General features: G+C 38.1%; 1 long non-coding RNA gene across 1 annotated transcript in view; it reads right to left on the bottom strand.

Annotated features, from left to right (window-relative positions):
• The window catches only part of LOC138739833 (uncharacterized), a 51,453-nt gene extending 35,418 nt beyond the window's left edge, over nt 1–16,035 (bottom strand). The window contains exons 1-2 of the long non-coding RNA XR_011342466.1: nt 15,957–16,035; nt 13,163–13,240 (exon numbers count right to left, since the gene is read on the bottom strand). This is a non-coding gene — a long non-coding RNA (uncharacterized lncRNA). The remainder of the gene's footprint in view (nt 1–13,162; nt 13,241–15,956) is intronic.
• Nucleotides 16,036–16,614: the final 579 nt, after the last annotated feature.

The following is a 16,614-nucleotide window of genomic DNA, read 5'->3' as shown; positions in this document are numbered from 1 at the left end:
CAAATGTTGAACTTCCTAAACAAGAAGAGAGAAAAAAAGATGATTGAGATGCTCCTTTTACAAGGGAAGAAATAGAGTAAGCTCTCTGTACTTTGCAAGCTAATAAGTCTCTGGGAGAAGATGGATCCCCTCCTGAGATTTGTAGACAATTTGTTGATGCCCCTTTTGATGGATGTATTAGACTGGACAGTGGAGACCCAAACCAACCCATAAACCTTTTCAACTGCTATAATTACAGTGATACTGAAGAAAGGTAGAAGTCCATTAAAATCCTCATCATACAGACCATACTTCTGAATGCAGATCATTGTTATATTGAAAGATCAATTGTGTCTTTTGAACAATTGAGTAATAAATATGGAGTAACTGATGGTTTATTCTTTGCTTTCTCCAGTTAAAATCGTTATTAAGAAAAAGATGAGGACCAAACTTGGTCCCACCTGAAATTAGTGAGATGGAACGAACAATTTGGCTGGGGAACACACAAAATTTATATCTAAAATATACTTTGCTCTCCAAACTGAAAGTGCAAAAGCAGGTTTACAGAAATCAAGAAGTCAGATTTAGGAGTTGCAATAATGGAAAGATGCTGGTCTGATTGGTATTTGGATAGCGTGACGCCAATTATAAATGTAAGATACGGATTGGTACAATATAATTTTCTACACCAATTATACCTCACAGAAATTACATAAATCAAAATCAGAAATATTGGAGATATGGAATAGAAATAGGAATGTTTCTACATGCTACGTGGTCATGTGGGAAGGTGAGACCTTTCTGGCAGGATATTACTGATAATACTAACAAAGTTAACAGGGGTGGCCTTCACGGACAACCCAGAGCTTTAACTTTTGAGCAATTTTATTGAACTAAGTAATAAACCAACTAAATTCCAAATTTCATGTGTTAAAATAGCTTTAGCTGTGGGTAAAAAATGTAATGTGATTTCTTGGAAATACAACTGTTCTCCACAAATAACATGGTGGAAGACAGAGAGGAACAGTTGTATATCTATGAAAAAAATTCACATACAATCTAAAGAACAAATATGACATTTATAAAAATATGGCAACCATATTTGGATTATATAGGGGCTCAAATATGATAATGAAAAGGTGCTACTATTATAAAAATATTAGTGACCTCCCCAATGAAGACTTTCTTAAACCCAATTGTAAGCCCTGATGGTATACAGATTTATACTGAAAAGGGGATGTGTGGAAGGGGTTTTATTTTGTAAGAAAAGGTTATATATATTTTTTTTTGAAAATGGAAAATTTTCATATGTACATTTATGGGAAAAAAACAAAAATAAAAGATTCAAAAAACATTATGGTGATTATTCAATTAAATTAAATTATTGCAAATCTATGTAAAGTGATGCAATATGGGTGTCTATAGAAAAGTGACATTTCTGGCATTAATATATCAACTAATGGACAGTTCTCACAAATTGGACCCTTTATAACATGGAACCACTCCTACTCAAATCTTTATTAGTCATTTCTTCCTGCATGTAAAAATTAGATGAAAAACAAGGCTGCTAGGCCAGAATAATTTGCATATTGTAGAAGACCTGCACAGATGGAGGCAGGATCAGCCAGTAGTTGAGAAATAACACAACATGATCTTCCCCAAATAATGTCAATTTTGTATAAAAGGGCCAGAGAACTCAGTTTGTATTTACAGTTTTTCTTCATTTTCAAATCAGGAGACACCCATATGTTTATGGACACTTGAGACTGCTGACTGCTAAAGAGAAAGATATTGGGGAAACAGCTGAATCATGAAGCACTTTAGAATGTGAGTGATAATATGATTCAAATTTTAATTTAGAGATATAGCACGGCAAGAGATCCATGGGACTATCCCACACAAATACACCAATGTGACCAATTAATCGACTAATGCCATACATCTTTGGAATGTGGTTAGGAATCTAGAGCACTCAGAGGAAACCCATGCTGACAAGGAGAGAATGTACAATCTCCTTTCAGACATCATCTGATTCAAACCTGGTGCCATGCTGACCACTATGTTGCTCCAAAAATGATGCAACAAAAAGTTTTAAAATGTTAATTTAAAAAAAAACAAAGGGGCAGAATGACACAAGATACATCCTAGGATCCTGAAGATGTTGAAGAATACAGGTAATGGACATTACAGCTGTATTCAATGTCCTGATATGAATGAAAGGGATTGGATAATCACTAATATAGGACTTTTTTGCTGAAAGTGTCAGCTATTCTTGGCAATCATAGCTCGATGCATTGTCAAACATCACAGAAACAGGCCATTTAGCCTAGAGAGTCAATGCCAACCATCTATGCCGTCGATATTAATCTAATTTTTCGGCTCTTATCACTAGACTTCCTTGCATGGTATTTCAAGTATTCATCTAGACATGTCTGCTCACTAGTTACCCCATCTACACCCATCACAATTTTGCATTCTTTAATCAGGTCAACTCTCAGCCTCCTCCATTCTAGAGAAAACAAAGTCAACCTCTGGACTCTCTCCTCTTAGCTGAGCCTTCCTTTCTAAGCTTGGATAATGAAGGGAATTAATCTACACACTTTATTAACCACCTTAACAACCTGGACTGCTTCCTTCAGGAATGCACAATCCTGATGCAGGATCATAATCCAAAACATTTGGTGACTTCCAGTCATTTGTTGTCTTTCTTTGAACTCTTGTCTTCCCACAAACGTGAGCCAGAGATAGTTACTCTTGCAACTTTAATTTTCTTCCCCATTTCCACTCTGACCGCTCTGGTTTATATACTATTACAATGAAGCTCCAGGTACAGCATCTTATCCTTCAGCTTTATGCCATTTCGGCTTAAGAAAGGTTTCATAGGAATGCTCTAGTTTTGTAAAGCGGGGAATACCTGTATTTTCAAAATATATTGATTGCCTGGTAGTTATTATTTTGATGAAAATGTACCCAAATTTTCAACCTGTTTTTGTACATTTCCTCATTCCAGATGGCACTCTTGCAAATCAGGGTTGTACATTCACCTCAATATTCTTTCTGGGCTGTAGAACCCAAGTTTATGTGCATATTTTGACAGCAGACTTGAGACTTAATGTCTTGAGATAATACCTATCAGTTTCACCAGACTCTCAAGATGCAAATGAAAACCTAGCCCCACTACAACCCCAGACAATCAGTATCTTGGTATTTTTTCTCAATTCCATTTCAAGGTGGCCATATTTGGAATCCAAGATTACAAATGTCTGCAGACACTGTGGTTGAAGTAAAAACACAATGCTAGATAAGCTCAACTGGTCAAACATGTACTTTATATAGCTGACTATGTAGTCAACGCTTCGGGCTTGAGCCCTTCATCAAGCCAAATCTTTATCTTTGCTGCATAAAGTACACTGTTTGACTTGCTGAGTTTCTCTAGCATTGTGGTTTTACTTGTTTTGGGGGTTTTTTTCTGCTCTGGGACAGAGGTGTCCTCAGTTGCTCCATGGATACAAGAGTAAGATTATCTGTACTGAATAGAGCTCTCAGGCAAATAAGTGGGAGCTTTTTATGGCTGCCAGATAAACATGAAGCCCGATTTGCTGTAGAGTACTGGAATGATTAAATATCTCAAATGAAGAGGGAATTGTTGTCTCTCTTTAAATTATTACAGCCCTGAAAAAAGTCATTCAGTCATTAGGCTGTAACTTGTGTGATAAAGGATTCCAATTAGAATTACCTGTCTCCCAGTCATTAATTTTCCTGCAAGCTCAGTGATGGGAAAGGACAGAGAGATCTAAAGGAAGGAATTCACAGCACCTCATTTTCACAATGCTTTGAAACTACATTTCAAGGTATTATCTCAAGACTAAGTCTCAAGTCTGCTGTCAAAATATGCACATAAACTTGGGTTCTACAGCCCAGAAAGAATATTGAGGTGAGTGTACAACCCTGATTTGCAAGAGTGCCATCTGGAATGAGGAAATGTACAAAAACAAGTTGAAAATTTGGGTACATTTTCATCAAAATAATAACTACCAGGCAATCAATATATTTTGAAAATACAGGTATTCCCCGCTTTACAAAACTAGAGCGTTCCTATGAAACCTTTCTTAAGCCGAAATGGCGTAAAGTGAAGACCCATTCACTACTTTTTAAGGCTATTTTCGTAAAAGCGAAAACCCATTCAAATCCCTTCATAAAAGCGAACACAGGTTTCTTCGTAAAAACAAATTTTCATAAAGCAAGTATTCATCAAATAGGATGTACCTGTGTAGTCAAAGGCAGATAGAAATAGATTCTAATAATAGAAAGCAAGGCAATCTCTGTACAAAGGTAGCTCAGTTGATGATTCTGGCAGAAAATATATCAAAGCCCTCCCACTGGACTGTAGAGCCCTTAAAGCGAGGTTAGGGAAATATATTAATAGTTTTGTCATGAGGCTGAACATCAACCTTGAATGGTTGAGCTCTGCTTACATTGTTTCAATACCTTCAATAAAGGTACAAATACACATTAGTGATAAAAAGAATTGATGATGAGTGAAAGCAGCGTAGGAGGTCACTGATAACCACGATGTCTACAGATTCTTCAGCATTGTCAAAACTACCTAAGGCCCAAATAGTCAATGGTGCAATACAAGGATGCCAATTAATTCATCAAGGACAGAAAAGTATTTGGCACCTGTATGCAAGGAACAATTGGAAGGAATCCTTATCAATGGCTGACTTGGCATGAATATCCTCGACTCTATCCCAAATCAAATTATTCTACTCAGCCTCACTGGCCAGCAAGATGAGTATGTGTCTAGACAACCCAGAGGTACTATAATTGTGGCTCTCTGAGAAAAGAGATGATTCCAATAGCAGTAACTCTGGACAGTCTCTTTGTCCCTCTCAGTTACTTCCTTGAAGTGAGCTGCTCTCTTTTCACAGTTTCTGCAGCTCTATTGTATCTGTCTGTAGACATGATGTTCCACACAAGTGCCTTGATGTCATTTCCCATATCTTGATGGGGGAATTTTAAAGGGCAGCGCTGGTTGCACCCTTCCAATACTTTGGGATTCTTGCTGATAACAGTCCATATCCGAGTTTATAGAAGGGCAAAAATTACAGCTACCAAGTAAATAAGCTTTGCGCTGGGTTTGACTTTGTGATCTTCAAAAACAATGGAGATTCTGCTGAACTTGAGAGCATTCCATTTACTGTGGACACTGGCTCCAATTTGTTGGAAGTGAATAAGACTATGTGCAGTCCTGTGTGCCCGTCAAAAACTCAGATATTACATTTCTTGTTTTTGTATTGCTGCTGTTATGGGGATAGACTAATGGAGGCAACAGGACAGATTAAACAGTTGTCAGTCCAACTTTGCAACAAAGTGTGAGATCCGACATTGGTCATAGCCACCTCAGAACCCAATGAACTGGAACAGAAGAATGTCATCCTCAACCTCAAGATACTGAGAAGAGGAAGGCAGATTTTCCACCATGACATCTTAACAAGTTCATTTTCTGCAAAACCTAGTGCAACATTTATAAACCACCAAGTCATCCATTTCAAGCAGTTTTTTTTGTGTACATGAAATAGTTAAAAGCATATTAAAAATGAACAATAAAAATAATTAGTTTGTCTCAGCTCTTCCTTTTGACTAAATTCTGTATTCAAAATAACAAGGAATAGTTAAAAATATTGAATTGAATTGTTGCTTGCTGCATGTATAAGAATATAGTACGCAGTTTTATTTTGTGTGCTATCCAGACGAGTCAACCATTTGCAATAGGGAATCCATCAACATTCTATCATTATTGGACTAAATCTGGAAACACTCAACCCTACAACTCTTATGGATAATAACAATTTAAGTAAACAAACCACTCAAAGGCATAGTAAGGTATTAGATATCAGCCTTGTAACAAAAATTTTCTGCGTTTTTTTTTTCCTCAAAGTTTAAATATCCTTTTAATCTGTTTCCATGTGTTTTCTAGCTATGAACAAAATCGTGTCTTGCAGAAAAAAAAGATGTATTCATGTGGCTGTAAACATTTGTGAACAAGGTAGAATGGCCTGGATTGCACTCCTATAGGTGTGAAGAAATGTTGGAACATTCATAATGCAAACAGCAGAACGTGTACTCAGAATAGAAGGTCAATGGCACATTTTACTGTGACTTTTGGAGAGAAAGATGAAGCAGAGAATAAAAAGTGTGAGAAATTCAAGGCCTAGTATAAAGTTAGTCAGAGTTCCACAGAGCAGAAACGGCCCCTTCAGTCAAATTTGTCCACACCGACTTAGCTAGTCTCCAGGGTCGGCACCAGAGGTCTTAGCGGGGGTGGGGGGGGGGTATTAGGGTAACCATGGGGGGCACAATCTGATCTTCAAAAACCATGAAACTCCTCCATGCGGTGACACCGCCGCCTTCCCCCTCTCCTCTTCATAGCAGACAAACGCTGCTTTTATTGCGTGAGTCTTCTTTACTGGAATATGTACTCTATTACTGAAAGTCAAAGTATGCCTCCACTTTCAGAGATAGAAATGCCTTTAAATGGCATTATGGAAACCCCAATTTCCTAAGCTAATAAATAACATAAGTGTTACTGACAACTAGCCAATCATAATCAAATGATGTATGACCACCAATTTGCCCAGGCTTCTCAAGCCTGAATTTTTCACAAGTGGAATTACTCCCCAAATACATTTGACTATATTCCTGAATGAGTGCTATTATTACACAAGGTGTAAACCTATTGAGATGGATCTTTGGCTCATATTGAATATATCATTATATAGATAACAAAACATTTTCACACTGAATCAAGATGAGACAAATGTGTTAGACTGCCAGTAAAGAGTATTTTGAAGCTCTTGATGACAGGAAAGGAGGCGTTAAAAGGGCAGCTCCCATAAAAGAGAACCACTTAATTGGTGAAACAGCAATTTACTTCTTTCAATTTAGTACATTGTATTCCCCATTCACAATTTGGTCTTGTCAATACTAGGGCCAGTCTGACACAAATTGGGTACCACATCCAATTTTGATCATAGGTGTGATCCTAACCTTACTTTCATTTTAATTCTCTGTGCCATTCTAACCCTTCAATTTCTTGTACTTTTCTAATGAAGCTCCACACAAGCTCAAGGGATAGCTCTTCATCTTCTGGCCTTTTAGACCCAGCATTAAGTTCAAAGAATTCAGGTAACATTGACAACTATTTTTCTTCCATAAGGTTACCTCCTGAAAAAAAATGTGCATTATGATAGACAACTTCAAGCTGAACACAAAGATAATTTCAGATATGCTCTATCACATAGGTAGTTGAAGAAATATTAAATTAACCTTTATTGAATTTAGCATATTTAATCCCATTATGATGCTGACACTTTGTGTTTGTTCAACTGTCCTAAAAATGTCTTGCCACTGATTTTCGGTTGTACTCAACATCTGATGCCTCTCCTATCAGTGTTCAACAATAGTTGGCCAGGATTGATGGATTTCAGTTGAATTGATACTGCACTTCATTGTTTTGTAAGCTTTAAGAATGTTGTCAGTCAGCTGGTTGTAGTATGGTGCTATGTAGTTGGCAAGAAATTCTCAACAACATCTTTAAATGCCTTCCATGCTATTTTCTCTGGCCTTACTAATAGATCTGTATTAAATCTTCCTGAAGACAATAAATGCTATTGCTAAGTATACTTTCTGTGCTATTGCCTGAAGAGCATGCATTCGACCTATAATCAATGTAATGCACAACATCTGTATATGTGAGCTGCTTTTATAGCCTGTCTGCATTTATCCTTACTAAGCATGCTTAGGTCTAAGACAACCTTTGCATAGCGCCTGCACGGAGTGCATGCTCAGGCATGCTTGGACTGGCCAAAACAATTTGGTTTGTGGGCAATATACCAGTAGACTTAAACTATTACAGGAAATTACAAAAATAGTTTATACCCAAAAAATGGTACCAGTATGTAATAGAAAATTTTAAAGGTGATTTTTGTAATCAGCAGCCAAAATTCATAAAATACACCCAAAAGTGTTCAGGAGGCAAAACTTTTCGTTGTCCAGTGTAATCGTCATTTCCAATGTTTTAATTTTAGAATTGAACCATTCTTTTTTCCTTCTGGTAATTTCCGATGTTTATTCTGTTTTCCCCATTTTACCAGTATATTTCACATCACACTATCATCACTTTGGTCATTTTGTTGATTCCGTTTACCTCTTTCTCCTGGCTCTATCCTCCAGACCCCTTTCTTTGCATCTCAAAACTTGTTTATCTCTTGGGCTTGGATTTTACTTTCAGTTTTATGGTACAAAATTTTGAAAAAATACCCCTGAAATATCTACCTGATGAAAATATTCTTTTGGCAATAAAACTTAATAACAGCCAAATGTCAACCATGCAAAATTTGCATTTTTATTCATTTGGTTTTGCGATGCTGTATATGAAATTCCAAATGTGCATACAAGCAACTATTCAAACCCATCTGTTTTGTAGATTACTTAGATCATTGGTAAGACAGAGATGGAAAAGGACAGAAGATAAGCAGAGGTGAAAGTGAGCAAGAAATCAAAGCTGATTGTAATGAACAGGGAACAGAACATTACTGCAGAACAGAACATTCGCCAACCTATATAAACCTACTCCACAAACTAAATTTTCACTACCTCACACCCATAACCCTCTTCTATCCATGACTATAATGTCCTATTGTTCCAGCCTCCACCACCCCAGGCAATGTACCACAACACTGTAAAATTTTACCCCTAATGTCTCCCCTGAACTTTCCTCCCTTCACTTTGTACAGCTATACTCTGGTGTTTGTATCACCCACCCTAGGAAAAAGGAGCTGGCTATCTAACTTAACTATGCCTGTCATAATCTTGTAGCCCTCAATTGTCACCTTTCATCCTTCTTCATTCCAAATAGAAAAGCTCTAGCTCTGCTAACCTTGCCTCAGAAGACATTTTTCCAATCCAGGCAACATCCTGGTAAATTTTCTCTGCACCCTTTCCATAGCTTCCACATCCTTCCTGTGAGGAGGTGACCAGAAATGAATACAATACTCTGAGTGTAGTCTCACCAGAGATGTATAGAACTGTAACATTACCACCACTCCTGAACTCAATTCCCCGAGCGATGAAGCCCAGCATACCCTAGGCCTTCTTAACTATCCTATCAACCTGTGGGGCAACCTTAAAAGATCTATAGATTTGGACCCCAATGAGCCTCTGATCTTCTACACTTTTAAGTATCTTCTTATAAAACCTGTACTCGACATTCAGGTTTGACCATCCTAAATGCATCACCTTACAACTATCCAACTTGAACTCCATCTGCTACTTTTTTTTACCCAATTCTGGATCCTTTGTAACCCACGACAACCTTCTACACTATCCACAACACTTCCAACCAATGTATCATCTGCAAACCTACTAATCAATCCCTCTACTTCTTCATGAAGGTCATTTATTTAAAAAAATCACAAACAGCAGGGGTCCCAGAACCGATCCCTGCGGAACTCCACTAGTCACTGACCTCCAGGCAGAATACTTTATGTCCACTATTATTCTTTGCTTTCTATAGGCATGCCAATTCTGAATCCACACAGCCAAGATTTCATGGATCCCATGCCTCATGACTTTCTGAACAAGTCTCCCATGGGGGACCTAGTTAAATGCCTTGCTAAAATCTACATACTCCACATCTACTGCCCTACCTTCATCAATCTCTTTTGTTACCTCCTCAAAAAAACTGAATTAGGCTTATGAGGCATGATTTTCCCCTCACAAAGATATGCTGACTATACCAGAGAAGACTGTACTTCTCTAAATGTTCACAAATCTATCCCTAAGAATCCTCTCTAATAGTTTGCCCACCACTGATGCAAGAGTCATTTTAGTCTTTAATTCCACAATTCTCCCCATTACCTCTTTTAAACAAAAGGACCACATTTGCCATTCTCCAATTCTCCACCACCTCCACTGTGGCCAAGGAGGACACAAAGATCATTATCAATGCCCCAGAAATTTCTTCCCTCTCCCCCCCCCTACCCCCATAGCAACCTGGGCTTTATCTCTTTTGTTCTAGGGACATTAACATCCCTTAATGTTTTTTAAGAAGATCCAGTTCTTCCTCTTTCGTTATCTCAACATGGTCCAGCACGTTTGTTCTATTCTGATCTCACCTTGACCAAGGTCCTTTTCTCTGATGTATACTGAAGCAAAGTACAGTAAAACCCCTGTTATCTGGAATTCAAGGTACCAGAAACCTCAACCAATTGCCAGAAAAAGAGGGAAATAATTTTTTTTTAAATAAATACAAATTTATTTAAAAGTTTAGAATTGTAAAAGTAAATGCTCTCTGAAGTAACATAAATCTTTGTGAAGGTGGAGCAAATATTCAACCAGTGGAGTGCCTTGGCGTGCTTTGTTCAAAGTAGCTGTTTAAATAAAGTTGTGTCTGAATAAAATGGCATTGTCCAGGATGAATACCACTTGTCGTTGGGGTGACTTTCTTAAATTGTCTCCTTATTCCTGCTTAGTGAGAGTCTTTATCTTTATTAGTAAGTATATTAGTAAGCCTTTATCTGTAAACTTGGGGGAGGAGTTTAATTATGATGGTATAGTGGTTAGCACAATGTTGTTGCAACACCAGCGACTGGGTTTCTAATTTAAATTTAATAAGTTATGGGAATTACCCAATTAAAGTGAACTTTATATAATTAAGGACTACAAATACTGATTTTTTTTCAAATCACTTTACATTTTGCATGGTCTTTCATCTTTTAAACTGTTTATTCTTAATGCTTCTGTATTACTTATTAGGCATTGTAAGAGTGAGTTTCAAGCAACCAGAAAACTCACTTATTCAGCATCTATCAATCTCAGGGGGTTTTACTGTATTCGCTTAGGACCTCCTCAAACTCCTCTGCCTCCGGGCACATATTGCCCCTTTCTTTTCTAATGCAGCACTAACTTCACTCTCGTCATCCTTATGTTCTTCACATATGCATAGTACACCTTAGGGTCTTCCTTAATCCTTCTTGTCAGGGCCTTCTCGTGCCCCCTTCTTGCTGTTTTCCTTCATAGCTACCATAGAATTCTTAGGAGCCCTTCCTGCATTTTGCTTCCTAAACCTAATGTATGCTTCCCTCTTCCTTTTCACTAGATGCCTCACCTGTTTTATCAACCACAGTTCCCTTCTCCAACCATCTTTTCCCTGTCTCTGTGGGACAAACTTATCCAGAACACCATGCAAGTGGTCCCTAAACAACCTCCACATTATTTCTGTGCTTTCTCCCAAGAACATCTGTTCCCAATTTACACTCCCATCTTCCTGCCATCATAATTAGCCCTTCCCCAATTAAACACATTCCCATTTTGTCTGGTTTATCCTTGTCCATAAAGATCAGAGATTTGTAGTCAATATCATCGAAATGCTCTCTCACCAAGAGATCTGTCTCTTACTAAGTTCATTACCCAGCACTAGCCTAGATCCACTATGGCCTCTCCTCTAGTCAGCTGGCACTGGCGTCATTCTGGGGCTGCGGACCTCGCTGGGTGACACCATCAGACAGTCTATAAATTCTTTGTGCAGCGTTTCAGCAGAAATTTATTATTTTTTAAAATAAAAATATCCTTGTGTAACGTGACTGAATGCACTCAGAGACAAGTGAGGAGTACAAATACGCTTTTAATAGCTTACAATCAATGGCCAGTAGGCACAATAGTCCTCACATAAATCTGAGGTAAGGCGGGAAAACCAGGGTTTATTTTGGGGTAGGTGAGGGTGGGGCCAGGGGAGGAGCCAGCCATCTGAACAATACATAGACAGTGATTTCCAGTTCACTGCACCCTGTAGTTAGTTACAACAAAAACATTTTTCGTAAGCCCAGCTTACATGCATCAATGTACCTACATGGCTGAAACTCTTATGCTAATTTACTTTTTGAATCTTCTAATGTACTCCAGTCAGAGCTGTCATTATTACCCAATTACAATCACACTTCGAATCACATGATTTTGTCTGCATGCACTACAACCATGTGCTATTGTTTTCATTGCTGCTGTGCGTATGATATTATAATTTAAAGGTGCAATCTTAATTTTGATAGTTGTTTATCTCACTATTATTTCCATTGCATTCAGTGATATACGGGAATTACAATTCACAAGCAACATTTGTACAAAAAAATTTACTAATGTTCTGTATGGTCTGGTACAGAAGGAGGTCCATGGTGTGGGGGTGGGTGGGTAGGTGACACCATGAGTTACCGCACTGGGTGAGACCAATCCTAGTGATGCCGCTGTCAGTTGGGAATCGCTCTTCGACACACCTGTTAAATTCTGCCTCATCTATCCCTTTTCGAGTAAGGATTTGAGAAGTTGAAGTCTCCCATTACAAAAACCCTGTAATTTCTACACCATTCCAAAATCTATCTACTTATCGGTTCTTCCATGCATCAAGGGCTATTTGGGCCCAATAGGCTACTCCCAATACAGTGATTGTCCCCTTCCTATTTCTGACTTCCACCCACACCAACTCAATCGACTCACCTTCCATAGCATCCTCCTTTTCTGCAGCTGTGATACTATCTCTGACCAGTAATGCTACCCTCCCCACCCCTCCTTCTACCTTGGACCCTATCCCTTTTAAAACACCTGAACCATGTTACCTGCATCAGCCAAGTCTCTGTAACGGCCACAACATCATAATACCATGAAATGATCCATGCTCCAATTTCATCTCCTTTATTCCTAATACTCTTTGCATTGAAATAAATACATTTATACTCCCCCCCCCCCCACCTGTCCTTCCTCACAAACCCACAACACATTGCATCATCCTTTCAAATTTCTGTTCTAGTCTCTGCCCTCACATTCTGGTTCCCATCCCCCTGCCAAACTAGTTTAAACTTTCCCCAACAGCTCCAGCAGATCTGTCCACCAGGATATTGGTCCCAATCTAGTTCAGGTGCAACCTATCCTTTTTGCATAGGTCTTACCTTCCCCAAAAGTTAACATTACCTGACCTTACCAGTGTACATCCTCAGCCTCCGCTTGCCGAAGCCTCTCAAGCCAAAGCCTCTAAATTCTCGCCCCACACTGGGCCACCCCACTTGAGTTTCCTTTCTATGTGCTGCAGGCTCTATCTATAGCCCAGACTCCAACCAATCATCATTCTGCTTACCTTAGACACCCCTGACACAAAGCCCAGCATTGACACTTAGCAGTTGCTGAGTACTGGGTCCACTTCTCTCCACTTAACCTGAAAGAAAAATAATATGTCTAAGAACTATTTAAATCTTAACTAGTCTGTAATTCCTGCTATAATGGTCATTTTAGGTGTAGTTTACTTTAACTAAAGTGGATGCATTTGAGTGAACTGCCCTTTAATAATCACAAATACCTCACTTTGCCAAACACTAATAAAATTTGGAAAAAGCCTTCTTAATTGAATAAAAATAGAAACAAAAAATTAAACCATCTTTTACTTTTCCCAGTTCTAATGAAAGTTCAACAACCCATTTCCCTCTCCACGGATGCTGCCCGAGCTGATAACCTAAACTTTACTTCATTGTGAAAACTCCATAAATATTATTACTGCCTCCTAGAGGTTTTTATATGAATCTTTTAAACCATATTAAAAAAAGCCACAACATTGCATGATTTCACATGGAATAAAAAACAAAAATGAGGTTCAAGTTGTGAATTATATTATAGGGTGGAACAGTTGGTGTAGAGGTTAGCGCAACGAACGCCAGCGATTGGGATGGGACCAGAGTTCGAATTCCGCGCTGTCAGTAAGGAGTTGGTACATTCTCCGTGTGTCTGTGTGTTTTCCCGGGGTGGGGAGGGGGGTTCCACTTTCCTCCTACTGTTCAAAATGTACCGGGAGTATAGGTTAATGGGGTGTAAGGAGTTGGTACATTCTCCGTGTGTCTGCATGTTTTCCCAGGGGGTTCCACTTTCCTCCCACTGTTCAAAATGTACTTGGAGTGTAGGTTAATGGGGTGTAAGTTGGTCAGCATGGACTTGTGGGCCAAAATGGGTCGTTACCATGCCGTATGTCTAAAAAAATTTTTTTTTTAAATCTAATTTTTCGAATGACAAATGTTGCAAACAACTTGAAAATGAAATGCCCAACTAATACTCATCAAATATCATTTCAATTCTGAAAAACAATAGTGAAACTTTGTTTGAGAATTAGATATTTTTACTTTGATAAAAGTGACTATAAATTAACATTCATATTCTGGTGTGGGGAAAAAATCCAGGTTAACAGGAGAACCAGTATCAACTTAAGGATTAAAAAAAGATCTTTAATAGAATCAGAAGAGATGAGGCGTCAAATTTTCTGATTTATTATTTTTCATTCAAGCTTGAATTAGTGGCAGTACTTTGATTTTAAATTATTTTGAAATTTATATTAAGGTTAGTCTTTGCATCTTTTTAATTTGTAGTTATTTTTCCTCATTGGTATTTTTCTTTATTGAATCAATTAATCTTGTAGCAAAATAATGCGCTTGGAAATTTGTTTGTAGGTTCCAAACCAGGTCACCAAATATTTTTTATAAAGCTACAATTCTTGTGACAAAATGGCCACTCCACAGTGCCCTAGATTGATTATTGATCCAAGAACTAACACTTGGAATTGCCAAAGGCTATTTGTCTTCACTTTATAGTCAAGGCAATGAGTATAAGTGATGCCATCAGTTCCAAGCTGAATTGCAAATAATTGAAATCTTAGGTTACCAAAGTGCTAACATATTCATGCTGCTATGTTATTCCACGCCATTGTAAAGAGCATTTACAAGATCAGCCATGATGTGTGATGCCTCATAGATGCATCACGCATGACACAGTGCAACGTTTAAAGGAATAAGGCCTAGAAATTGCATTACCCATATTTAGGTTGATGCTACATTGCTAAATTTCGTTGTAATTTTGAGGAAGATTTCCACATTATGAAGTGGATCATGCTAATTTTTTCAAAGTGGATCAAGCAATCATGCTCTTACAATTTCAAAGTGAAACACTGTCCAATAGATCATTTGACATTGCCTTTGTGGGCCACAAATATGCACCTATCGTATTTTGTGAATCTCACACTAAAAGGAACATCCAAACAGCAGGAAGAACCTATTGTGTACACTATTTAAAGGGATCCTCAATCAACAGAAGCATTTTGCATAATGTTGAAGGAGAATCCTGTGTTTAGTTAGTCTGTATTGCATATGTGTAACTGTATTCACCTTCATAGAATGCCATTACTCTAATTGTAATGAGGGGGTTGTATTCGATGAAAATTGTCTTCAGTGAGATTTTCCATAATGCCCAACGCCATTTCCCATTGAATCTCATTTTATGTGGAGATCATACTCCAGAATACTCAACTATCAACATTAATGCTAATAGCACAGCTACTGCTTCAGGGCCAGGGGCCACTTAAAGCAAATCTTTTTCATGGCCTGCAGCTGAGTTTGAAAACACAAGTAATTAGACATGCTCATCACTTTCTAACCTTCAATTTGAATGCAGGCAGACATTTTGAAATACATATTGAATGGTATTTTAATGATATATTGTACTGACAATTTACCACACCAGCACTGCGAGCATAAGACAGCTTTAATAAACTAATACGTACACTAAGAGGTCTTGTCTCTCTGCAAGACGAACCTGGAAGGCTAGACTGTAGCTCTGGACTGCTTTATAGACAAGGTCACCCTTGTTTAGGTTAAAAACTTGCTGGTCTTGTTTCAAACATCTTAAGGGTAAATAAAATGGAAAATCTTGGGGGAGGGGGGCAAAAAAACTACAAGGGAGTAAAATAAGCCAAATGCTGAAAACCCACATTATTTGCACATGCATCAAGAAAAGCAAGTTTAAAAAAAAATAGACATTTGCTGTTTCTTTTACATTTTGTACATATTTAATTTCCTCACCACATACATTCCATAAGAGCAAATTTTATTCCATACCTCTGCTTTTTGGGTATTGATTTGTTACATCTTTATGGGTGAATTTTCATAAACCACGAAGATATTCTATATATAACTGAAAGAAAAGAAGATTAAAGAGTAAAGAACATATCCTTCTTGAATCTAAAACAGCCTGTGTGGAAGATTTCATCAGTGAACTGCCCTCAAAGCCCTCTTTCAAGTTTGTTTTGCCATAGGAGCTCTGGTACATGAACATTCACTTCCACATTCCTGACTGCAGCTACTTGTGCTTGGTCACCAGATACATGCAAATTCTACCCCCAAACTGCCCCCTGGTGTTCATGAAGTGCTAATGTCTGAGCTTGTGGCTGTGATTGTTTAATTAAATGTCAATTACACAAATTATTTATTTTTTCTAGCTCAGCCAAGCTTTTGACCATTACTATTGCAGTTTGCATGAGCAAATAAAATTACAGCTATTAACCATCCTTTAGCGAAGGTTGTGCAGAGAACAAAACAAAGGACTCTACATCACCTTTGTTGACCTCACCAAAGCCTTCGACACCGTGAGCAGGAAAGGGCTTTGGCAAATACTAGAGCGCATCGGATGTCCCCCAAAGTTCCTCAACATGATTATCCAACTGCACGAAAACCAACAAGGTCGGGTCAGATACAGCAATGAGCTCTCTGAACCCTT

Source organism: Narcine bancroftii, chromosome 7 (assembly GCF_036971445.1).
Source record: "Narcine bancroftii isolate sNarBan1 chromosome 7, sNarBan1.hap1, whole genome shotgun sequence".
NCBI classification, from domain to species: Eukaryota; Metazoa; Chordata; class Chondrichthyes; order Torpediniformes; family Narcinidae; genus Narcine; species Narcine bancroftii.
This window is presented reverse-complemented; position numbering and strand designations above follow the sequence as displayed.